The following is a 26,094-nucleotide window of genomic DNA, read 5'->3' as shown; positions in this document are numbered from 1 at the left end:
TCCTGGAGGCAGGCTCCACATGCAGGCAAAGCCTCCGCTGCTGGGTTTGGGGGCTGTGTTGTGTTTTGTCTTGCGGATCAGGGCCAACTAAGGATTGATTTTTCTCCATACCTGACATTTCTTATCACACAAAAAAATCTGAGTTGGCTGCTGCTCTTTAAAAATACAGTTAAGGAAGTTCCTGGTGGTCTGGTGGTTAGGACTCAGCGCTTTCACTGCTGCAGCTAGGGTTCAATCCCTGGTCTGGGAACTGATCCTGCGTCAGGCTGCTGCACGTCTCTGCCAAAAAAAAAAGAGAGAGAGAGAGAGAAAAAGAAAAAAAAAATGCAGTTAGGATCACCTTACTCTTTTCCTCCGAACATTCCTCTGGTTTTGGGTTAAGGCCAAACTTCCCACTGTGGCCCAAAGCCAGGCCCCTGCCTGCCTCCCGGCCTCCTGGCATCCCAGCACTTCTCCATTCTGTTCTCAGCATCCCTGCTGCTCAAGTTCCCTTCTGCCTCAGGGATTTTGCTCCTGCTGTTCCCTCTGCCTGGAACACTGTTCTCCCTTTCAGCCGGCTAACTCCTCATCAGCCTTTAGGTGCAAGCTTTATGTCTCCCAGGAGAAGTCTCTCTGCCCTGGGGCCAAATTAGGTCTTTTGTTGTACAGTCTTCAGGGCCCTGTGCTTCTCCATGCTTTGACGATTGAACAGCTAATTGTACAGTTCGTTGTTTAATGGTTGTCTTCCTTGCTAGAAAGTAGCTCTCTGATAGCAGGGCTTGGTGGCTTATTGACCGCTTTCTTGTTCCCAGCTATACCGACAGCACCTTGGCACATAAACATTTGTTGAAGGATTTTTGTAACAAGCTAATTATGCTACAGTAGCAAATAAATTCCTGATCACAGTGGCTTAAAACAAGGTTTCTTATTAAGGCTGCAGTTCATGAAGGGCTGTCCCAAAGGTTTTTCTTTCTCCTTCAGGCTCTGTATCCATTGAGGGTAGCCTGGGGGTCTGCCCATGTCATCCTCATTCAGGGACCCAGACTTATGCAGCAGCCACCAAGTAAAATGTCACAGGTTGCTGGGCAGCAGGAAGGAAAGAAGGAAGTGGAAATTGCACACGGACCCTTAAAGTTTTCCCTGGAAATGATACAAGTCACTTCTCTCACTTTATTGGCCAAAGAAAGTCACATGGCCACACCTACCTTTGAGGGAGTGGGGAAACACAATGCCCAATGCACCCCAGAGGAAGACCAGAAATATTTGCTGGACAGCACTAGTAACTATTGTATTAGTATGTTACTTTGGTAATAAGTCAAAAGGACCCACAAACAGTTAAAAAGGAGACAAGGCTGAGAAACAAGTGGTATAGGAGTTTCCAGCTAAAGAAGAAATGTATCCTCAAATGCTGCATCCGTGCGCTCAGGTTTTGTTTACTGAGCCACCTGTAGAGGTATCCAAAGCCGTGAGGATACCTGAGTAAGCAAAATTCAGTTCAAAACTCTTCCTGTCTCTGATCTCATTTTCTTCTGCACCTCCAGCTTCTAGGGAAATGATTAAAATAAGATGACTTCTTAAATAATTTATTTTGATTAATGTTTAAATTTATCAAAGTGAAATTCATAATCCACAAATTACATTTGCATTGAGACTGTGTGCTTCTTGCTTTCCTATGTAAAAAGGAAAGTGAGGTTTTTTCCATTGCAAAAAATCCTCCAACCTTTTTTGTTTTTTATTTTGGCCATGGCATGTTTGATGTGGCATCTCAGTTCCCAGTCTGGGGTCTGAACCCAGGCCGCAATGGTGAAAGTGCTGAGTCCTAACCATCAGGCCACCTGTAGTAGTTTTTTTGTAGTTGTTGTTCAAAGGAAGAACAACAAGAGAAGAAGCCCAGGAAGTGTGAGCTCTGTGCTGTCTTCTTCCCTGGCTTCCCAGGGTCCTGGAGCCGTAGCGATGACCCATCCTAGGAACCCCCTCTGCCACCTGTGGCTACCACCAGGGCAGGTTCTGGCCCTCAAAAGCAGTGTTACCAAAGTTGGTCTCCTGGTAGGTTTTTTCCAGCTTCCCTTCTCCTTCCATGGCTACAGTAACGTCTGTCCACTCTGCCACGTGACAGCCTTTCACACCCTCGGAGACAGCTCCTTGTGAAGAGGAACACCTGGCCAAACACCCAATCCCTCTGACCATTTTAACTTGACCTGTCTTGGTCACCCTCTCCTGGAGGCTCCTCCATTGCCCTGTCATTAAGAGAGGGCATCCACATTTCACAGCCCAGTGGAACTGGGCCCTCCTAAAATCTGGACATAGGCCGTCCTTCCAGGCCAAGCTGACATGAGGCTTTTGGAATAGATTCGTTTTCCATTTAAATAGCTCAAGGCATGGTGCTGTCACTGTGGAAAACAGTTTGGCAGTTTCTCAAAAAGTTAAACATAGAATTACCATATGATCCAGCAATTCTACGTCTAGGTATGTGCCCAAAAGAATTGAAAGCAGAAAGCCAGTCAGATCTTTGACTCCCATGTTCATAGCAGCATTATTCACAGTGACCAAAAGATGGAAACAACCCGGTGTCCGTCAACAGATGAATGGATGGACAACTTGTGGTCCACACATACAATGGACTATTGGCCTGAAAAAGGAATGAAATTCTAACATTTGCAACAATGTGGATGAACCTCGAAGACCTTATGCTAAATGAAATAAGTCAGACGCAAGAGGACAAATACTGCATGTTCACTTACACGAGTTCTCTAGAATAGGTAAATTCTATATAGAATAGAGAGAGAATCAAATATAAAATATAAATATATGTAAATATATAAAATAGAGAATGTGGAATAGTGGTAACCAGGGGCTGAGAGGAACAGGAAGCTACTGTTTAGGAATTTCTCTTTGGGATGATGAAAAAATTCTCAATGGATAGCAGTGGTGGTTGTACAATATTGTGAATGTATTTAATGCCTCTCTTTTTTTTAATGCCTCTAAACCATACACTTAGAAGTGATTAAAATGATAAGTGTTACACGTATTTTACCACAAAAAAAATCATGGAGTTCCCATTGTGGCTCAGCGGTAACAAACCCAACTAGCATCCATGAGGACACGTGTTCGATCCCTGGCCTTGCTCAGTAGGTTATGGATCCAGTGTTGCCGTGAGCTGTGGCATAGGCCAACAGCCCCTCCTGTTCGACCCCTAGCCTGGGAACCTCCATATGCCTCAGGAGCAGCCCTAGAAAAGACAAAAAAAAAAAAAAAAAACTTATTAAGGAAGAAAAATTAAGAAACTGGATTCTCCCATACTGATGTAGCAAGCATTTTTTTCCATGCTTTATAATTCATCCAAAAATATTGATTGACCATTTCATATGTATTAGGCATTGGCTAGGTATTGAGGATACCAAGATGAGTCAGGATCGACCATTATTCTTTTGGCCTTTTTTTTTCTTTTTTTTTGTCTCTTTAGGGCTGAACCTGCAGCATAGGGAAGTTCCTAGGCTAGAGCTTGAATCAGAGCTGTAGTCACTGGCCTATGCCACAGCCGCAGAAACACGGGATCTGAGCCGCATCTTTGGCCTACACCACAGCTCATGGCAACACCATATCCTTAACCCACTGAGTGAGACCAGGGATCGATCGAACCCTCGTCCTCATGGATACTAGTCGAGTTTGTTAACCACTGAACCACAATGGGAACTCCTGCATATTTTTTCCTGTCTTTTCAGGCCCTTTGCAAACAGAGTCAATTCATTTTTTACACATTTATTATTGTAATAGCACAAACATATTTTATATTCTACTTTTCACTTACCATGAACATTTTTTAAAGCATTGCCGTAGTCTTAGATGAAGGGTAATTTTCAGAAGCTGAACTGAATATGTTCGTAGAATTATAAACATTTTAACTGGTCGTTTAATCATCTTCATTGCTGTCTGTTAATGGCTATGTGGTGTTCCATTTAGTTGATGTACTATGATTTACCCAAAAATTCATTATAGTGGGACATTTATATTGCTTCCAGTTTTTGCTAGGGTATCTAATGCTGAATGAAAGCCTTTTTGTATACAGATTTGTTTTGAATAGTTTTCTTAGAATAAATTCCCATGAGTGAGAGTACTGGGTCAAAAATCAAAATCTTTTTATGGAGCCTTTTGGCTTTTTAGAAGCCACCTTGTTTCCCAGAGGATGAGGAATTGATTCACAGAGCACTGATTCTCATAGCTGAGCCTCATTTTCTTCTGCTGGGGCAGGGGTAGCAAGGTGGCAAGGCAGAAAGATGGAACTCAGAGAATGATGCCCACTTACTGCTGCCTCTGCTGCTGAGTTTGCCCAGATGTACAACTGGCCTTGGACCAAGGATGTCTCTATAGAGAGTAGGTTTATACTTGGCTTGGTGATCAAATGCATGGGTTGTGGAGCAAGATGCTTGTAATTCACTGGGTAGGTAGTATGTGACTTGGGTCAAGTTGTCTAATGTCTGTGGCTCTGTTTTCTCATGCATAAAAGATTGAAAACAGAACCTACCTCGTAGGGTATCAGGAAGATTAAATGAGATAATACCTGTCATGTGTTGAGCCATGTGCCTAGCACATGGTAAGCACATGATACATGTTATTTACATCCATAGGACTAATTAAAGAACGTGTTAGGAGTTCCCTTGTGGTGCAGCAGGTTAAAGACCTGGCATTGCCACTGCAGCAGCTCAGGTCTCTGCTGTGGCGTGGGTTCAATCCCTTGCCTGGAACGCCGACATGCCGCAGGCACAGCCAAGGAAAAAAAAAGAATGTGTCATTGACACAGCCTGCTATTCAGACTGTGGGATTGATTTCTTCCTACCTTCAGGTTTTTTTCCCACTCAAAAATCCTCTGAAATTACGGAAAATTCTCAGCTGAAATTTAATTCTGTATATCAGAATGGAAAGCTTAAATCACTTAACAAATAGGACTAGGCAAAGAATTCTGAACATTCCTGGTTTTGTCCTTGATTGAATTCAAAGGGCTTACATTTTCCAAACATTCAGCTATGAAAGGAAGAATAAATGCATAGACCTTGGGTCTGAAATAGCAGGGAGCATCTGGTCAGTTGGCACTGCCTGGTCACTAGTGGGTTGCCAGGTCAGGCTGGGGGAGTAGAGAAAAGCATGGCTGAAAGAATGATTACAGTTGTGTGACAGGAGTGACAAATTTGTCTTCAAGGCTGAGGGTAGGAATATGCATTTAAAACTAATCTGCTCACTTGAGTTACGATTAATAGAGCGTTTGAATCTTTTTTAAAAAAAGTACATGGAGTTCCCGTCGTGGCGCAGTGGTTAACGAATCCGACTAGGAACCATGAGTTTGCGGGTTCAGTCCCTGCCCTTGCTCAGTGGGTTGAGGATCTGGCGTTGCCGTGAGCTGTGGTGTAGGTCGCAGACGCGGCTCAGATCCTGCATTGCTGTGGCTCTGGCATAGGCCAGTGGCTATAGCTCCAATTAGACCCCTGGCCTGGGAACCTCCATATGCCACGGGGAGAGGCCCTAGAAAAGGCAAAAAGACCAAAAAAAATTTTTTTTAAAGTACCCCTCCCAGATACAATTCAGAGAACAAATAAAGTGAACCTCTAGTGGTTTCCAGCTTTTACTAACTGAGACCTGCATCCTTTCATCAGTAAACTACCTGAGCTCTGCTGAGGCTGTCCCTGTGGACGTGGGTTTTGTTTTTCACAAGACAAAGACAAGCACTACAAGATTCGTTGTTTTTTGAAACCACTCCTGTTCTCATGGTAACTGATGGTCCATCAGCATCGAAATATATAAAAGGCACCAGGGCAGCGGGAAGATGTTACTACGACAACTGGAATTCAGAGTATACATTTTTAAAGGAGTGTGGGAGGGTATAATTTCACTTCACTTTCTTCAAGAAAGCCTGGATGAGTCAGGCATTTCAGAAAACAGGGCTGCCCTGGGGTTCAAAGTCTGAGCTCACTCTGTCACAGCTGGGAGACAAGGGACAAAAATTCTGTGAAATCACCTCAGTGAAATGTTTTTTCCTCATCAGAAATTATACAGAGATATCTTCGTGTTGGGACTGGGCAGGATTAAGGAGTGTTAGAGGCGGTGAGCTCTAGATTTTCAGCCTTCATGGAATTTTTTTTTTTTTTGTCTTTTTGCTGTTTCTTGGGCCACTCCCGTGGCATATGGAGGTTCCCATGCTAGGGGTCCAATCGGAGCCGTAGCCACTGGCCTACACCAGAGCCACAGCAACGTGGGATCCGAGCCGCGTCTGCAACCTACACCACAGCTCATGGCAATGCCGGATGGTCAACCCACTGAGCAAGGGCAGGGACCGAACCCGCAACCTCATGGTTCCTAGTCGGATTCGTTAACCACTGAGCCACAACGGGAACTCCCTTCATGGAATTTATAGAGAAAAGATGACCAGGAAAAATCAGCTGGCTTTAAAAATATGTCCATTCATAGAATTCCTGTCCTGGCTCAAGGGTAACGAACCAGACAAGTATCCATGAGTTCTCGGGTTCGATCCCTGACCCAACTCAGTGGGGTAAGGATCTGGCACTGCCATGAGCTGTGGTGTGAGTCACAGGTGTGGCTCAGATCCCAAGTTGATGTGGCAACCCCTAGCCTGGGAACTTCCATATGCCTTAAGTGCGGCCCTAAAAAGACAAAGCAAAAAAAAGTCCATTCTTTTTTTGCTTTTTAGGACCCCACCCACAGCATATGGAGGTTCCCAGGCTAGGGCTCAAATTGGAGCTACAGCTGCTGGCCTATGCCACAGCCACAGCAACCCAGAATCTGAGCCACGTCTGCAACCTGCACCACGTCTGCAACCTGCACCACAGCTCACGACAACGCCAGATCCTTAACCCACTGAGCGAGGCCAGGGATCCAACCCGCAACCTCATGGTTCTTAGTCGGGTTTGTTTCCACTGTGCCACAATGGGAACTCCTGCTTATCCATTCTAAATGGATAATAGTTTGCATCTGCTAACCCCAAACTCCCAGTCCATCCCACCCCCTCCTCCATCCCCCTTGGCAACCACAAGTCTGTTCTCTATGTCTGTGAGTCTGTTTCTGTTTTGTAGTTAGGTTCATTTGTGCCATATCTTAACTTTTTTTTTTGTCTTTTTTTTTTTTTTAGGGCCACACCTGTAGCATATGGAAGTTCCTTGGCTAGGGGTCTAATCAGAGCTGTAGCTGCTAGCCTACACCACAGCCCCAGCAATGGGGGAATCCAAGCTGTGTCTTTGGCCTACACCGCAGTTCACGGCAATGCCAGACCCTTAACCCACTGAGGAAGGCTGGGGATCAAACCTGCATCCTCATGGATACTAGTCAGATTAGTTTCCACTGAGCCATGATGGGAACTCCTATGTCATATATTAGATTGCAGATATAAGTGATATCATATGGTATTTGTTTTTCTCTTTCTGATTTACTTCACTTAGTATGAATATCTCTAGTTCCATCCATGTTGCTGCAGATGGCATTATTTTGTTCTTTTTTATGACTGAGTAGTATTCCATTGCGTATATATACCACATCTTCTTAATCCATCCCTCTGTCAATGGACATTTAGGTTGTTTCCATGTCTTGGCTATTGTGAATAGTACTGCAGTGAACATAGGGGTGCCTGTATCTTTTTGAATTATAGTTTTGTCCGGATATATGCCCAGGAGTGGGATTGCTGGATCATATGGTAGTTTTTAGCTTTCTGAGGAAGCTCCATACTGCTTTCCATAGTGGAGGTACCAATTTTTTTTAAATGTCCATTCTTAGATAAATAAATAAATAAACAGATGGTCCATTCTTCATGGTTTGGAATGTGCCAGGGCTACCAGGAACCTGAAAAGGATATTACATTTCCATTTCCCTCTGAAAATGTGGATTTATTTCTCATCCTGGGCCTAACAGAGCTTCAAAGGTGTCTTTTTCCTGTGCTGACTGAAACCTGTGATGTTAGTACTGGGGCTCCAGCAGATCTGTAGGCCCAGGTAGGGTGTACTGGTCCCCTGTGTGTGTCACCAGAGAGCGTCTCAGGTTCCGGGGTTGCCATCTGTGTTCCTTGGAGCCCACTTTTAGCTGGTATTTGATGAGGCCCACCCAACCTGGCCAGGTCCCTGTCTGCCTGAAGGGAGCTCGCATTGCCCCAGCATCTCCCCTCTGCTACCTGAAATGTCTCCTTGACACAGTCACTTTGGGTCTGGCTTTCTCTCCACCATGTCCCAAGTGTTGCCCAGGCACTGGCCACAAGGAGGTCTGAGTGGAGCCAGAAAATCTGTGTTTTGTTGCCAGAGGGGTCTCTGAGACAAGAGTTTTCAAACACACGGAGCAAGAAGTAGAGAATCTTCTGTAAGCAGATTTTCTCTGGCTCAGAGGGGTGAAGTAACTTCCCTGCATTCACACAGCAGTGACTAGGTGAAATTCAAGCCTGGGCTGTCTGATGCCAAAGCTCTAGTCCACCCCTGCTGCATCCTCTAGAAAAGGGGAAGAGGGCACGTTTCCCCAGCTGCAGGCTGATGGAACCTGGGCAATCCTACTTTCATGTCCCTATCTTGGCTCTCATGCCCTACCCCACTGGGTGGGGGACACAGAGAGGTTACAGCCCTTGCAAAGACTCTGTACAATTAATTTATGCCACTTGAATTGCCAGCTGAGTTTTCGGCATTTTATGGTCTTATTTTTCTTATTTATAGTTTGGAATGTTAAGAGTAACAATATCATGACACAGGGTGATGGTGAAGCAGGAGATAGATGGGTCCCGGCTGAGCAACTGTAATCGGTTCCCTGTGGACAGATAACTTCAAGATAAAAGCTGCATCCTGCTTGAATAAAAGACGGAGACCTCCTATTTCTCATTCTTGAGGTTGAGGAGACCTTGGGAGCTCTACACTCGCAGAAGGGTTCCTCAGGAGGAACCCTTTCTCTCTCTTTAGAGAAAGGAGGGGCAGCAGACCATAGTACAACCTGTCAACTTCCAGAGACCCTGGTGCTGGAATCCATCCTGGCTAAAAGACGCTCAAGCACACAGGGGAGGGCCCAGAGTCAGGCCAAAGCCAAACAAAGCAAGGTGATTGGCCAGAGGAAGCTCAGAAGGACTGCCCCCTACGAGTGATTTAAAGGCCCTCCGAGGCTCGTTGCCTTCTTCCTCTCTTGGTTTCTCTCTGTCGTCTACCTCTACTCTCACCCCCCACTCCCACCCTGCCTGTGCTTTTTTGGTACCTATCCTCTCTCTTATCCCCTAATAAACCTTGCCTGTGTTATCTCACACCTATCTCCTCTCTTTAAATAAACACTTGTTTGCCTCACTACCCTCAGTCTCTTTGCTGAATTCTTTTATTGAAGGGACAAAATTCTGGGGGCCTACATCAAGTGCTTAGGGTTCAGCATTCTCACCCAACAGCCACCCGAGAACAGTGGTGACCAAATTGACAGAGCATGTGACTGGGCTGGTTTTTCAGTGGCAGAGTCACCAGGCAGGTGATTTGACTGGAGCAGGAGAGACCAAGGTGGGGAGGGCGAGGTTGGCTGGAAGAGAAGACCAAAGGGCTATGCGCCTCAGAGAGCCTGGCTGAAGGGCTCCCCCTGCATCCCGGCAGGATCCTTCACTACCCTGAAGATGAAATTCAGAGGTAAAATACCCTAGCTAGACACATAATTTTTAAAAATATGCAGGTATAGATATATATTCCTAACTGTATAATAAAGAGGAAATATATTTTATTAAAAATAAATATATTTTCGGAGTTCCCGTTGTCTCTCAGTGGTAACGAACCTGACTAGTATCCATGAGGATGTGGGTTCGATCCCTGGCCTTGCTCAGTGGGTTAAGGATCTGGCGTTGCCGTGAGCTGTGGTGTTGGTTGTAGGCATATCTTGGGATCCCATGTGGCTAAGGCATCGGCTGGCAGCTACAACTCTGATTTGACCCCTAGCCTGAGACTCTCCATATGCTGTGGTTGTGGCCCTAAAAAGACAAAAGACAAAAAAAAAAAGAGAAAAAATGGAGGAAAAAACCATCTTTACTTCTCATCTGTCCCCTTGTGATGAAGCAGTGTTGCTCAGGCGCCTGGGCATCCTGGATCGTCATGCCACACAGTGTGGGTGCAGCTGCTTGTTTTACAAGCTGTGTGCACCTTTGGCACACAGGTTGTAAAATTTTTCTAATTATAAAAATAATAAGACACATTTAGAAAGTATAGAAAAGTAACAGCAAAAAAAGGGGGAAAAAAAACACTCACCTCTAATCCTGCCACCCAGAGGCAGTCCCTATTAACATTTTGATATATTTCCTCCCTGGATTTTAAATGCATTTTTCTGTAGCTGAGATCATACAGTATACATAATTTCATGCTCTGTTTTTTTTTACTTGTTGCATTATTTTCCCATATCATTAAAAATTGGTTGAGAACATTAAATTTTTTTCCATATTAGTTTATTTAATTACAAAGGTAATAACACTGACGTAAAGAATTAATTCAGAAATATAAAAAGTAATTCAGTAAAAGTAAAATCTTCCCTTCAGTCCCCTTTTCCCCCCATTCCTCGGAGGTAAACCATTTTTAACATTAATAAGGTGAGTTTTTTGGCGGAAGTTCCTGGGCCAGGGATTGAACCCAAACCACAGTAGTAACCAGAGCCACAGCAGTGATAGCATTGGATCTTTAACCACAGAGCCACGAGGGAACTCTTAACAGTTTAGCTTTTATCCTTGCAGATTTCCTCTATTCTTATGCAAAACATCTTTTTAAAAATGGTCCTGGAGTTCCCGTCGTGGTTTAGTGGAAATATGGAATATTTCCATAGTTCCTGTCGTGGCATATGGAAGTTCCTGGGGCAGGGATCAGAGTCATGTTATAGTTAATGATGGAGTTGGGCTGAAACTTGCTAGACTTAGTATTGGGGTCAGGAATTGAAGTAGAGGGAATTCCTGTCGTGGCTCAGTGGAAACAAATCTGACTGGCATCCATGAGGACGCAGGTTCGATTCCTGTACTTGCTCAGTGGGTTAAGGATCCGACATTGCCGTGAGCTGTGGTGTGGGTCTCAGACTCGGCTCAAAAATGGTATTGCTGTGACTGTGATGTAGGCCAGTGGCTACAGCTCCGATTCAACCCCTGGCCTGGGAACCTCAGGTTTTTAAAGCCTCAGGGGCAGCCTTAAAAACCAAAAAAAGGGGTCCTACAACTAGCTTTTTCATGGCCCAGTGCTCATGGGAGACATTTCCTTATCAGTACATAGGGATCCACTGCATTTTAAGAAAGCTGCCATCCATAGATGTGCCAAACTTTATTCTGCCATTCCCCTTTAATGAATATTTACACTTACACAACTGTCATTTTGTACGTGCAGTTTCTCTTGGATGGGAGTGGAATTGTGTGACAAATGGTATATGCATCTTAACATTGGGATAGAGGTGGAAAAGTTACCTTCCTTTTAGAAGATTTGAAGGATTATAGCTCCATCAATAGTGTGTATTGCTGTGAAAACTTACCATTGGTGGTTGGGTACCTTAGTGGTTGACAGCTGGTCATAGGACCTAATAGTCCTAGTTTCGACTCCCACCTCTGCCATTAGCTAGATATGTGGTTTTGATGAGTGGCTTAATGTTTCTCTGCCCCAATTTTCTCATCCAGAAAATGAAGAGTCATGACAACGGTCCTCTTCTGTTGGGTTATTTTGACCACTTTAAAAAAAATGAAATAACGCATATGAAACACTTAGACTAGTACTTAATACAGAGTAAAGTGTACAGTGAGTGGTAACTCATTATTACTGTGATTAACGTGGCTATCCCCCTATTATTGGACATTTAAATGGCTGAAATTCTTCTTTTTTTTTTTTATGGATATGGGAGTTCCCAGGCCAGGGATTGAATGTGATCCACAGCTGTGACCACACTGCAGCTGAGGCAACACTGGATCCTTTAATCCACTGGGCCAGGCTGCGGATTGAACCAGAACCTCTAAAGAGACCTGAGCCGCTGTAGCTGGATTCTTAACCCACAGTGGGAACTCATGGCTGAAATTCTTTTAACAGGCTTTCTTCAAAAGATTGTATTAGCAATTCCCATTGTGGAGCAGTGGAAACGAATCCAACTAGGAACCATGAGCTTTCGGGTTCGATCCCTGGCCTTGCTCAGTGGGTTAAGGATCTGACGTTGCTGTGAGCTGTGGTGCAGGTCGTAGACGCAGCTAAGATCCTGCGTGGCTGTGGCTGTGGCTGGCTGCTGTAGCTCCGATTGGACCCCTAGCCTGGGAACTTCCATAGCTGTGAGTGCAGCCCTAAAAAGCAAAAAAAAAAAAAAAAAAAAAAAAAGGCTTTATCAATTTTTCCTTTTAACTAGGCAGGTTTTTTTTTAAGTTAAAATGTTTATTTAAAATTTAGCTTGGAGTTCCCGTCGTGGCGCAGTGGTTGGCGAATCCGACTAGGAACCATGAGGTTGCGGGTTCGGTCCCTGCCCTTGCTCAGTGGGTTGGTGATCCGGCGTTGCCGTGAGCTGTGGTGTGGGTTGCAGACACGGCTCGGATCCCGCGTTGCTGTGGCTCTGGCGTAGGCCAGTAGCTACAGCTCCGATTAGACCCCTAGCCTGGGAACCTCCATATGCCGCGGGAGCGGCCCAAGAAATAGCAAAAAAGACAAAAAAAAAAAAATAAAAAATAAAATAAAATTTAGCTTAGTAAATTACACTCATGACATGACCGCTATCATCTTAATACACTTTTTTAAAATTGAAATATGGTTGGTACAGTCTTGTCAATTTCTGCTGTATAGCAAAATGAATCAGTTAAATTCTTTTCCATTATGGTTTATCATAAAATACTGAATATAGTTCTCTGCACTTTAGAAAAGGACCTTGAATACAACACTTCTTATAACTAAGTACCCCCTCCTCCATGTACATCCACACGTGTGTACAGTTTTATGGTAACGTGTACCATCTACGCTTGTATAGCAACTGTTTTAGGCACGAGTATGTAGGTATTTTGGAGCAAAGATGGAGAAGGTGTGACAGTTATATCACAGAGCAACCCTGAGGCCACCCAGAATTTGACAAAGCAATATTTATCTGAGCAGATGCCACGTTGCTTCTCTGCTTTTCTGAGAAGTGTCCCTAAAGTCTGGGATCTAACACTGGTCTCCATCACCTTCAGAGCTCCCTGATGATTCGTGAAATGCACTGTCTCCTGGGCTTCACCTCGGAGGAGCTGAGAAAATGCCAGCATCTAGACTTATACAAGTGAGGGTACACAGGGGGCGTCCTGCACTTTGGAGGCCATTTATAGAGAGTGCAGGATTCTGCCCCAGGGGCCGAGGCTGGAAACAGAAAGTCAGCCCTGGCACTTGGCTGGCCCATAATGAGGACTAAATGGTTTGCTAAAGCCACACATGCAGAAATTAACCAAGTTTACAATCATCCGGGTAGCGGGCCTCTGACTTCTGGGCATGCCTTGCCTCAGGCATGTGGATTATAGGAAACCCGCACACAGATGCTTGGCAGCCGAGCCAGGGCTTCTGGAGTTTACAGGAGGAAAGAGAGAAAGCCTCATGTCCTGGAAACATGTAATATGGAGCCAGGCTAGAGGCTCTACTTAAACATAAAGCTTGAAAATCAAAGGGCCTCGTCTCTTCTTGTCACTCTGTTCAGACTGAGGCCTCCTTGCCCACTGCTATTTGGCTGGTCCAAGCCTTACTAAGATGCCCACGAATTCTGTGGCCAACAGAGGAGGTTACTGGGAGCTCCTTGTCAGGTGTCCTTTCCTTATTAGGACAAAAAAGAGTTCCTTTGAATAATTATCCCTGTGTACACTATACAATACACCTTATGTACAGCCCTGTATAAACCCAGAATCCAGGCATGGCAAGGTGCTCCAGGCATGGCAAGGTGCTCAAAAATGCCTTTCTAGAAGTTCCCATCCTGGTTCAGCTGAAACGATCCTGACTAGCATGCATTTAGGATGCAGGTCCAATCCCTAGCCTCACTCAGTGGGTAAAGATCTGGCGTTGCTGTGAGCTTCGGTGTAGGTCACAGACTCGGATCTGGCATTGTTGTAGCTATGGTGTAGATCAGCGGCTACGGCTCCAACTCGACCCCTAGTCTGGTATCCTCCATGTGCCTCGGGTGTGGCTCTAAAAAGACCAAAAAAAAAAAAAAAGAAAAAGAAAAAAGTTCAAAAATGCCTTTCCAAACCTTAAAGATGCTCAAAAATACCTTCTTGGAAATTTTCACATTCATAGGAAGCATCCACATTTTTGCGGCACATTCAAGTAAACTAGATGCGAATTGGGAACATCTGTATGGGACTTGATGGAAAAAATAATTATGTTTTCTTTATATTAAAGAATTATAAAAATAAAATATAAAACAATTAGAGAACATATTAAATTCTGAATTTGTATAAAATTTTCCAAATAAAATATTTTCAAATTTTAATGAGAAACCTGAGCTTGCGTCCATGAACATAACTTTTAAAAAAAACTATATGGAGTTCCCATCGTGGCGCAGTGGTTAACGAATCCGACTAGGAACCATGAGGTTGCGGGTTCGGTCCCTGCCCTTGCTCAGTGGGTTAACAATCCGGCGTTGCCGTGAGCTGTGGTGTAGGTTGCAGACGCGGCTCGGATCCTGTGTTGCTGTGGCTCTGGCGTAGGCTGGCAGCTACAGCTCCGATTAGACCCCTGGCCTGGGAACCTCCATATGCCGAGGGAGCAGCCCAAAGAAATAGCAAAAAGACAAAATAAATAAATAAAATAAATAAAAAAATAAAAAAACCTATATAACATAGTTTAGCTTAATATATCCACAATACTATGATTTCAACATGTCATCAATATAAAAATTATTAATGAGGCATTTTACATTCTTGTTTTCTTACTAGGTCTTTGAAATCTGGTGTGTTTTGTCAGTCATAACACATCTCCATTTGGACCGGCCACAGTTCAAGTGCTCAGTGGCCCCGTGTGGCCAGTGGCTGCCTGGGCCATGCTGCTCTGCAGAGGAGATGAGATGGTAAATAGAGCACAAACATAACTCTTTCAAATTATTTTTTTGGGGGGTGGCCACGCCTGAGAAACTTGGAAGTTCTCTGGCCCGGGATCAAACCCAGACCACAGTAGTGACCCAAGCTTCTACAGTGACAAAGCCAGGTCCTTAACCCCCTGCACTACCAGGAACTCCTTTTTTATATGCTTGCAATGGCGATAAATAATTGCCAATGAAGATTTTTGAATAATGATTTATTCAAGTTCCAAGTAATCACTATCAGTGAGAAATTTTGCCTGAGTAAGAAATAAAAAATTTAAAAGTGTTTTTACCACCCTTCAAAGTTTTACAGCAGTTAAAATTATCTTTAAAGTGTTTAACAGCTCTTATGGAAATTTCTTGTGATAAGGCAAAGGATTTCAAAGCCATTAAACTTTCTCATACTATTTCAAGATAATGCTGCCCGTTGTCTGGTTAGCAGCACAAGCACGTGTCCTTAGCACAAGTCCCACACAGCTGGTTCGGAAACAGAGAGGAAAGACATATTCCAGCGCGGGTGGAGACAGCGATTTGAGACCCAGCCTGGGACTGCCCCTCCCACAGAGACCTCCTCCCCGCGCCCCCTACCTCTCTAACACCCTAGCTGGATGCCCAGCTCCCAGGACCCTTGGAACAGAACCCTAGCAGCAACTCTGGCCCCTTCTCCACCTGGTGCGTGGCTGATTTACAGCAGCTACTGATACAGCCATCCACACAGTGGAGCATTTTTGGCAGGGGCTTCCCATGAGAGATGTCACTGGTCTTTCTCACTCCCTCTCCTACCACCCCCTCTCCACCTCCACACTGCTAGGGTCACTCTCTGAAGAACCCAGCAGCTACTGCTCACAGCTGGAATGACTGCCCAGAGGGCTTGCCCACCCTGGAGCCCATGGTCCCCACAGACTCAGGCTGTGTCTGCAGGCTGTCGGAAGGTCTGGTATAGCAGATACTACAAGCATCCATCACCTGCTTCCTTCTTGCTGACAACATCCTGTCACTTTGCAGCTCTGTGATCTTGGGCAAGTTATCCCCCCTATATGGACTTTAGTTCTCTCCCTCTTTTAAAACAGCTTTGAGAAAGTCTTCATGTGCCATAAATGTACAGTTCAGTGGCTTTAGTGTATTAGCAAAGTAGTGCAGACCTCTGTTTCGTATCTGTAAACAGAAAAATTGTGTATAACTTTACAAGCTTTTTGTGAGAAGGGGATGAGATGATGAATGTAAAATGCTTGGTACATCGCCTGCACACAGTAGACTCAATAAGTGGTCATTGTTCTTTTGATGATAATGATGACAAGGCCAGGATTCCTGCCTCAAGGGACACTGAGCAGCAGGGACAGCCAGAGAGTTTGTTGCCTGGCAACAAAACTGTGGAATTTGGGCAACCCCAGCTCTTCCTGTTCCTCCCACACTGGACAGCAAGCCAACAGCCTTCCCATTAGGTGCTCACAGCCACCTCTGTGTTGGAACAGGACGTGACAGCTGCTCAACAGCTGCTTAAGCTGCAGCACAATTTAAGGCAGGAAGTGCAGAGAAATACCATTTCTCACACAAAACTGATGGTGAGAGAAATTCAAGTGGGCAGCAAGAAAAGTCACTTCCTTGGCTTAAATTTGATCAACAGCTACCTGGTTTCATTTGGCTAGGACTTTTTTTTTTTTTTTCCTTAAAGGTTTTAGGCTCAACTTATTGTTATAATAAAAATAATGCTTATTGTTTATTTTTTAGTATAATTGCTTCTCCATAGGCAGTCTGTATTAAAAGTTTGGCCTAGATATTTTTAGAATATATATATATTTAAATATATGTTTATTGGAGTTCCCGTCGTGGCTCAGTGGTTAATGAATCCGACTAGGAATCATGAGGTTGCAGGTTCAGTCCCTGGCCTTGCTCAGTGGGTTAAGGATCCGGCATTGCAGTGAGCTGTGGTGTAGGTCAAAGACACGGCTCAGATCCCACATTGCTGTGGCTCTGGTGTAGGCTGGTGGCTACAGCTCCAATTAGACCCCTAGCCTGGGAACCTCCATGTGCCGTGGGTGCAGCCCTAGAAATGGCAAAAAAAAAAAAAAAAGATTTTTATTAAATGTAAAAATGGAATAATGAGATAATACCATTTTTCAGGTTGTTTTTTTCACCTAAGAATATATCTTGACTACCACACCATGTCAGTAAATAGACTGAGCTTTTAACAACTGCGTAGTATTCATTGGCATGGATGTACCATTACTGATTTATCAGATCCCCTGTAGATAGGCATTTAGGTTGTTTTATACTTTTTTTTCTTTTTAGGGCCGCACCTGCAGCACATGGAAGCTCCCAGGCTAAGGGTCCAATCAGAGGTGCAGCTGCCGGCCTGAGCCACAGCCACGGCAATGCCAGATCTTTAACCCCCCGAGTGGGGCCAGGAATGGAACCCACATCCTCATGGATGCTAGTTGGGCTCATTACTGCTGAGCCACAATGGGAACTCCCAATTATTTTATACTTAAAAAAAATTATTATTAATGCAGTGTTTGCCATCTATGTGCCTCCCCGCCCCGGGAGCCAGGTGCTCCTTCCCACAGCTGCTGGGAGTTTGCCTGCCCTGTCCCCATTTAAACCAGTCCTCTGCTGCCGAAGTCATGCAGTGACTGACCTCTAATATGCATGTGGAGAGGGGAGCACAAAGGCCTGGCCCCCTTGCCTCAATGGCGTAATTCCAAAGGGCCATCCCAGTTCCAGAATTTTCTGCAGGATTAGATAAAGACTTCAACTGCAGCAGAGCTTAACTTCCCCCTCTCGTCAGTCTTGCTGCCCTCATTTCTTTCAGGGTTGTTACCAGGAGCATGTCCCAGTAAACCTGCACACAAATCCCTGTCTTACCCAGTCTGTTTTCTGGGTCTGCTGACCACAGATGATCACAAATGCAGAGGTTTTGTTTTTAACAAGTCTTTTTTGCTAAACAATTGTTATTAGAACTTCTCTTAGGAAAAGAGGTATCTTTTGAGGAAAAGAACCTTGCTGAGTCTCCTGGAGATTTGAGGGGAAGCAGTTCTGCAAGAGGCAAGGGGAGGAATTACTGGCTTTGCCCCTGAGCTGGGAGGAGACTAGGAAAGAGGAGAGAAGAGTGAGAGGAGCAAACAGAAGACACACAGAAGAGCAGAGAGGTGGTGAGAAGCCAGAACTGGCGAGAAAGGCAAAAGACTTTTAAGAAAGGTGAGGATATCATGCGGCTTTGATGTGAACCTCCAGTCTGCCCTCTGAAATCATCGGTAAACACAGCGACACCAACAGAAGCTCTGGGGGCCTGGTCTGTCTTCTGCAAGTCAAGGAAGGAGCCAAGTGTCACCCCCGAGTCACCCTGGGCCACTGATGGCACGTGTGAGGACACAGGTGCCCGTGGCGAGGCGTGTGAATGAAGTCTTGGGCTCCCAGAAGCCTTGGGACTCCACTGGCCTGTGGGCCCCAGAGACACCTGGGCCACAGTCTTCTGCTCCAAGCGGGTGTGACTTCAGCCAAGAGCTGTCAGGACAGGTCTACAGGTCCCAGGGAAACTGGGAAAGGAAAACAACTCTTTTCTGCCACCTCTCTCCCTTTGGAACCCAGGACATGAAGGTCCGGATGTTCAAAGTGGCACAGAGCATGACGACAGCGAAGGGGGTCTGTCCCCTGAAAGCAGGGAAGAGACGGGGCTTCCTTTAACAACTGTATTTAAAGAGAACACCTTCCATTCATTTCACTCAGATCACCCTCTTACTGAATTCACACACTGTAGTTACGGCTGGCGTTTTCCCACGGCCTCGGGTTTTATGGATCGTGATCCTGTGAGTAGCAGTTTTGTGTAATACTTTTTACCTTCCAGGCTTCAAAGCCAGGATACATCATAGATAAGAGCTTAGGTCCTGAAGTAAGAAGGGGCTGGGTTTCAAATCTACTCTAGCTAACGATCTAAGGCTTCTGAGCCTCAGTCTCCATACCTGTAAAATGGGGCCCTATGAGGATCTCCCTGAAAGGGTTGTTTAAAGGTCAAAGGAGGTAATAATGTATGTAAAGCGCAGGTGGTGGTGACAAGCACTGCATAGAAATGGTTATTATTATTATTACTTACCTACCTGCATCTGCTTCAATGCCATGGCTTTAATAGTCCCTGATGTTGGACCTCCAGGTGGTTTCAAGTTTTTGTCTGTTATAAGAAACACTCTTCCACTTTGTTTTGGTGGAAATTGAATATAGGATAAGCCAATGCTTTATAAACTGTGTACTCTTTCGCTAACTATAACACCTGATAACCCCGTAACATGGTTATGAAAATTAAATGAATTAATACATGTGAAGTGCTTGGAACAGTGCTTTATAAAATGGTCGGTGGTGTTATTATTGTAATTATTCATCACACCTTCACCTGTCCTCCTAAGCCTTCCCTCCCCCACCCCCACTCTCCTCACTGGGTTTTAATGCTATGCTGATGGTCTCTTTGCCCTCTGTCAAGTACTTGTCATTTCCTCCAACTCCTCCAGGGAAAGAATTGGATTTGCATCATCTAAAAATTCAGCTAATTCAGAACCCAAAATCAAGTGAAAGGAGCCTCCTGCGGAGTCTCCAAGAAGTCACAGAGCTGCGTGTCCCCCTGCTGCAGACAGCGGAGCCCCCCGTGGACATGGCCTTCATGGGTGAGAAACAGACTGATGGACCCCCTCTCCCAGAGCTGCTGAGCGCGGGGGGATGGTAATTAACGAGCCTCACCTCGGCATTTGCTCACTGCTCACTGCCAAGCTGGCAGCCGGCAAAACTGTGAGACTCTAAAGAAAGACCATGATCCCCCCTCCTAGAGCTGATTCCTTCCGTTTCATTTGGCATCTACCTCCTCCCTGGAGACCTCCCAGCAGGGCTGAAAGCCATTGGCTTTGAAGCCAGGCACACCTGGCTCAGACAGCTACTAGCTGGGTAGTTTGAAGTTGCTTAATTTCTTTTTTCTTTCTTTTTTTTTTTTTTGGCCATGCCTGCAGCATGTGAACATTTGCAGGCCAGGGATTGAACCCACAGCAGTGACCTGAGCCACAACAGTGACAATGCCAGGTCCTTAACCCGCTGCACTACCAGGAACACCTCTTTTCTTAAAAAAATAATTTTTATTGAGGTCTAAAAAGTGCTTAATTTCTGGAGTTCCCGTCGTGGTACAGCGGAAACGAATCCGACTAGGAACCATGAGATTTCGGGTTCGATCCCTGGCCATGTTCAGTGGGTTAAGGATCCAGTGATGCTATGAGCTGTGGTGTAGGTCACAAACAAGGCTCAGATGCTGAGTTGCTGTGGCTGTGGCGTAGGCCGGCAGGAACGTCTCTGATTAGACCCCTAGCCTGGGAACCTCCATATGCCGTGGGTACAGCCCTAAAAAAAAAAAAGGTGCTTAATTTCTTAAGTCTCTGTTTCCTCTTCTGAGAAATGGGGACAATACCTTCCACATAAGGTTTTTTTTTTTTTAATTGTGATAAAATACACATAAAGTGTACTATCTTAACTATTTTTAAATTTAAATTGTAATCTTAAAAATTCAAATATTGTTCATACAATTTTAAAAGGTTACTTTTCATTCACAGTTATTATGAAATATTGGCTATATTCCCCATATTGTACAACACATCCATCTTAACCATTTTAGAGTGTACGAGTCAATGATATTAACCACACAGGTTTTTTTTGTTTTTTGTCTTTTTGCCATTTCTAGGGCCGCTTCCTGCGGCATATGGAGGTTCCCAGGCTAGGGGTCGAATTGGAGCTGCAGCCACCGGCCTACGCCAGAGTCACAGCAACGCAGGATCCGAGCCGCATCTGTGACCTACACCACAGCTCACGGCAACGCCAGACCCTTAACCCACTGAGCAAGGGCAGGGATAGAACCACAGCCTCATGGCTCCTAGTCGGATTCCTTAACCACTGAGCCACAACGGGAACTCCCACACAGGGTTGTTTTTGAGGATTGAATGAAATAATGTATATAAAGCCTGTAGCACTAAACCAGAGCATAGTGAACACAGCGAGTGTGAGTTCTCCCTCGTGACCTCTCCCACTAAGCATGGCCCAGAGCATGATGAAGGCTTGGTCCGTTGTGTTTTAAGTTCAAACCCTGTCCCATCCCTTATCTCAGCCCCCAGCCTGCCCATCTGTGCTGCTGCTTATCACGAGTTGAGTTGGTTCTGTGAGGAAACTGTCTGGTGAGAAGAGTCCAGGCCGACGGGCAGCTTCAGAGCGTCTCCTGAGAGATCTGCTTCACACACCTGATTCCCCTCGTGGGGGTGCGGAAGAGCAGCCTTCTTGGGGTCTTTCCAAATAGCTGAATTAGGCCAGTGGGTGACAATTACAGGGAACAGGTTTCAGCATCATAGAAGGAGGTCACCCCTGTCATTGCCTGTGGAACTAGAACATGGGAGGTCATTCGGCTTTTTGGTGGTTTTTGTTTCCTGTGTTGGTTTTTTTTGGCTTTGTCAGAGCAGTATGGCATATGATTTAAAAAACTGCGTTATACTGGGAGTTCCCATTGTGGCTCAGCATTAACGAACCTGACTAGTATCCATGAGGACGCAGATTTGACCCCTGGCCTCGTTTAGTGGGCTAAAGATCCTGAGTTGCCGTGAGCTGTGGTGTAGGTCGCAGATGCGGCTCGGATCCAGCATAGCTGTGGCTGTGGTGTAGGCTGGCAGCTGTAGCTCCAAATCGACCCCTAGCCTGGGAACCTCCATATGCCATGGGTGCGGTCCTAAAAAGACCAAAAAAAAAAAAAAAAGTCTTCAAGTCTTGCCACATCCTGCAACGCCCTGTAGTATCTGGCTCTGGCACCCTTGTCCCCCTGCTGTTTCCATCGCTCCTCCCCAGCATCAGTGGCCTTACTTGTTCCGCAAACACGCAACCATGCTGAGCACATCCTTACCTCAGGGCCTTTGCACTTGCCCTTGCCGCTACCAGAAGACATTCCTCCCTGATGTTTGTCTGACCTACTTCCTTATTTCAGCCATGAATCTGCTCACATATCACCTGATTAGAGAAGTCTTTCCAGACCCTCCTGTTTAGAATAATGCCCTCCCCCTTCATCTCTTTTCCCATTTTCCTTTCCTTCACAAACCTACCACACATACATCCTAGTATTATGTTATGTACTTATTGACTTAAATTCTGACTCTATTTATTGAGGGAAGGCACTTTGTTCACCACTCTGTCCCCAGAGCCTGGGAACATGCCTGGCCTGATGAGGGCTATCAATAAACGTCTGGGATGAAAGAATGCTGAGCCTGCCGATTTACTGTGCTTTAGTTTCATTGTTTGTACAGCTCCCCTGCCCTCCCCACACATCCCCTAAGTTAATATTTACCATGGTTTTTAATTTAATTTGTTTTCTATGGAGCATACCCTCCTACAGCATTTCAGTTGAATTTTTCATACAAACGTATCAGATAATCTGCTGTGTTTAGAATTTCCCTCTGGTCCGTTTAGGCGGCTGTAACAGAATACCATAGACTGAGTGGTTTATAAGCAACAGAAATTTATTTCTTACAGTTCTGGAGGCTGAGAAGGTCAAGATCAAGGTGCCAGCAGGTTTGGTGACTGGTGAGAGCTTACTTCTTCATTCATAGAGGGCCATCATTTTGCTGTGTCTTCACATGGTGGAAGGGGTAAGTGGGTGCTCTGGAATCTGTTTTATAAGGGCTCTAATTATATTCACAAGGATGCCCCCTATTATTATTGTTATGGCCGTATCACCTTCCAAAGGCCTTGTCTCCTAATACCATCATGTTGAGGGGTAATTTTCAACATATGAATTTGGGGGGATACACGTACATGCAGTCTATTGCACACTGAGCATAGAAGCAATGCAGAAATAGAGATAAAATATCAACATTATTAGATAAAAGGAATTGGGGAACAGACTTAGATTGGTAGCCACATACTTCCTGGTGGGTCCCTCCCCCATGGTAGATTTACCATGTAGAACTGCCCTCTGCAGGGCCAGAGCTACTCTGGAGTGGATCACGGGGAGGCCAGGATCATATCATCCAGAGGATAATCTCTCTAAAAGGTCCTTCTCCAGCATCGCTGATCAATGAGTGTCGCCTCCTTCCCAGGGGAGATGGAAGGAGTGGTTCATGGATGGGAATTTCTTAGGCAGTTTGGATTGTTGGAATACCATGGACTAGGTGCCTTAAACAACACTTCATTTCTCAGGTTCTGGAGGGTGGAAATCTGAGCCCAGGTGTCAGCATGGTGAGATCCTTGGTGAGGGCCCCCTTCCAGGTTAGGGCCGCACATTATATATATATATATATATATATATATATTTTTTTTTTTTTTTTTTGTCTTTTTGCTATTTCTTGGGCTGCTCCTGCGGCATATGGAGGTTCCCAGGCTAGGGGTCCAATCGGAGCTGTAGCCACTGTCCTACGCCAGAGCCACAGCAATGCGGGATCCGAGCCGTGTCTGCAACCTACACCACAGCTCACGGCAACGCCGGATCGTTAACCCACTGAGCAAGGGCAGGGATCGAACCTGCAACCTCATGGTTCCTAGTCGGATTCGTTAACCTCTGTGCCACGACAGGAACTCCTGTATTTCTTGATAGAAGAGAGATCTCCTATCTCCCTCTCTCTTGATAAAGAAGTTAATACCATCCTGAGGACCCACCCTCATGATCTCACCCAACCCTAATTACCTACACCACAGTAACTCCACATCCTTAACCCACTGAGCAACGCCAGGGATCAAGCCCATATCCTCATGGAGTTCTCTTGTGTCAAAGTGGGTTGAGGATCTGGCATTGTCACTGTAGTGGCTCCAGTCACTGCTGTGGTGTGAGTTCAGTCCCTGGCCCAGGAACTTCCATATGCCACAGGTATGGCCAACAAGCAAACAAACAAATAAGTAAATAAAATAAAGATTTAAAAAGACATATAACCCATCACAATATACAGACCTTATTCATTTCCAGATTTAAATAAACAATGAGAAAAAAATTTTTTTTTGTTTCTTTGTTTTTTTAGGGCCGCACCCACAGCATATGGAGGTTCCCAGGCTAGGGGTCAAGTTGGAGCTGTAGCTGCCAGCCTACACCACAGCCACAGCAACATGGGACCGAGCCACATCTTTGACCTATACCACAGCTCACAGCAATGCCGATCCTTAACCTGTTGAGCAAGGCCAGGGATCAAACCCATGTCCTCATGGGTGCTAGTTGGGTTTATTAACCACTGAGCCACGACGGGAACTCCAAAACAATTTTTTGAAACGTCAGGGAAAAATGAACATTGATGAGATATTTAATGAAACTAAGAAATTATTGCTACTTTTTTAGGATAGGTTAATTCTAGTGTGGTTCTGGCCATATATATATGTATACATATATATATATGTATATGTATATTGACAGCTTGGGTCCATGCTATGGTGCAGGTTTGGTCCCTGGCCTGGGAACTTTTGAATGCCATGAGTGCAGCCAAAACAGAAAAACAAAAGAATATGCTATCATTGTAAAAAAAAAAAAGTGAAAAGTATATTTTCATGGTAGCTTATATTAAAATATTTGGAAGAAAAATAAGAAACCAACAGCAGTAGCTACTTCCTGGGGTGCATAAAAACTAGATAGATGGACAAACAACCCCATCAAAAAATGTGCAGAAGATCTAAACAAACAATTCTCCAAAGAAGACATCCAGATGGCAAAAAAACGCATGAAAAGATGTTTAGCATCACTAATTATTAGAGAAATGCAAATCAAAACTACTATGAGGTACCACCTTGCACCAGCTAGAATGGCCATCATCAAAAAGTCTACAAATAATAAATGCTGGAGAGGGTGTGGAGAAAAGGCAGCCCTATTACACTGTTAGTGGGAATATAAATTGGTGCAACCGCTATGGAAAGCAGTATGGAGGTTCCTCAAAAAACTAAAAATAGAATTATCATTTGATCCAGCAATCCCACTCCTGGACATCTATCCATTGAAAACCATGACTCAAAAAGTACATGTACGCCAGTGTTCATTGCAGCACTATATACAATAGCGGTGGACAAAGGAGTGGATAAAGCAGATGTGGTACATAAACACAGTTAAATATTACTCAGTCATAAAAAGGTAAGAAATAATGGCATTTGCAACAACATGGATGGACCTAGAAATTATCATGCTGAGTGCAGTTGTGCAGTGAGATACCACCGTCATATGGTATCACTTATATGTGGAATCTAAAAAAAGGATACGATGAACTTCTTTGCAGAACAGATACTGACTCACAGACTATGAAAAACTCATGGTTTCCAAAGGAGACCGGTTGGGGGATGGGGGCATGAGCTGGGGGCTTGGGATGGAAATGCTATAAAATTGGGTTGTGATGATCATTGTACAACTATAAATGTAATAAAATTCATTAAGTTAAAAAAAACTAGATAGATGGTACAATTGAGGTGGAAAGAGACTTTTTTTTTTTTTTTTTTTTTTTGTCTTTTGTTGTTGTTGTTGTTGCTATTTCTTGGGCCGCTCCCGCGGCACATGGAGGTTCCCAGGCTAGGGGTTGAATCGGAGCTGTAGCCACCCGCCTACGCCACAGCCACAGCAACGCGGGATCCGAGCCGCGTCTGCAACCTACACCACAGCTCACGGCAACGCCGGATCGTTAACCCACTGAGCAAGGCCAGGGACCGAACCCGCAACCTCATGGTTCCTAGTCGGATTCGTTAACCACTGCGCCACGACGGGTACTCCGGAAAGAGACTTTTGACTGTATGCGTTTATAAATATTTTAATGTTTGAACCACAAGTAATATATTCAGAAGCTTAAATAAATACTTTTTTTTTTTTTTTTTTTTTTTTTTTTTTTGCTTTTTAGCGCCATACTCACGGCATATGGAAGTTCCCAGGCTAGGGAGGGTTCGAATCAGAGCTGCGGCTGCCGGCCTGCACCACAGCCACAGCAATGTGGGATCCAAGCTGCATCTGTGACTTACACCACTTAACCCACTGAGCAAGACCAGGGATCAAACACGTATCCTCATGGATACTAGTCGGATTTGTTTCCACTGTGCCACGACAGGAACTCCAGTGCTGGATCCTTAACCCACTGCACCACAAGAGAACTCCAT

At 44.8% G+C, this 26,094-nt stretch overlaps 1 long non-coding RNA gene across 1 annotated transcript; it reads left to right on the top strand.

The window, feature by feature from the left end:
* LOC106508208 lies at positions 17,382-23,311 on the top strand. The gene is made up of 3 exons (XR_002340402.1): positions 17,382-18,797; positions 19,491-19,643; positions 22,522-23,311. It is a non-coding gene; the product is annotated as an uncharacterized LOC106508208 (long non-coding RNA).

The sequence above is a fragment of the Sus scrofa genome, chromosome 18 (genome assembly GCF_000003025.6).
Source record: "Sus scrofa isolate TJ Tabasco breed Duroc chromosome 18, Sscrofa11.1, whole genome shotgun sequence".
In the NCBI taxonomy this organism is placed as follows: Eukaryota; Metazoa; Chordata; class Mammalia; order Artiodactyla; family Suidae; genus Sus; species Sus scrofa.
The sequence above is the reverse complement of the archived record's forward strand: the minus strand, read 5'-3'. Positions and strand labels throughout refer to the sequence as shown.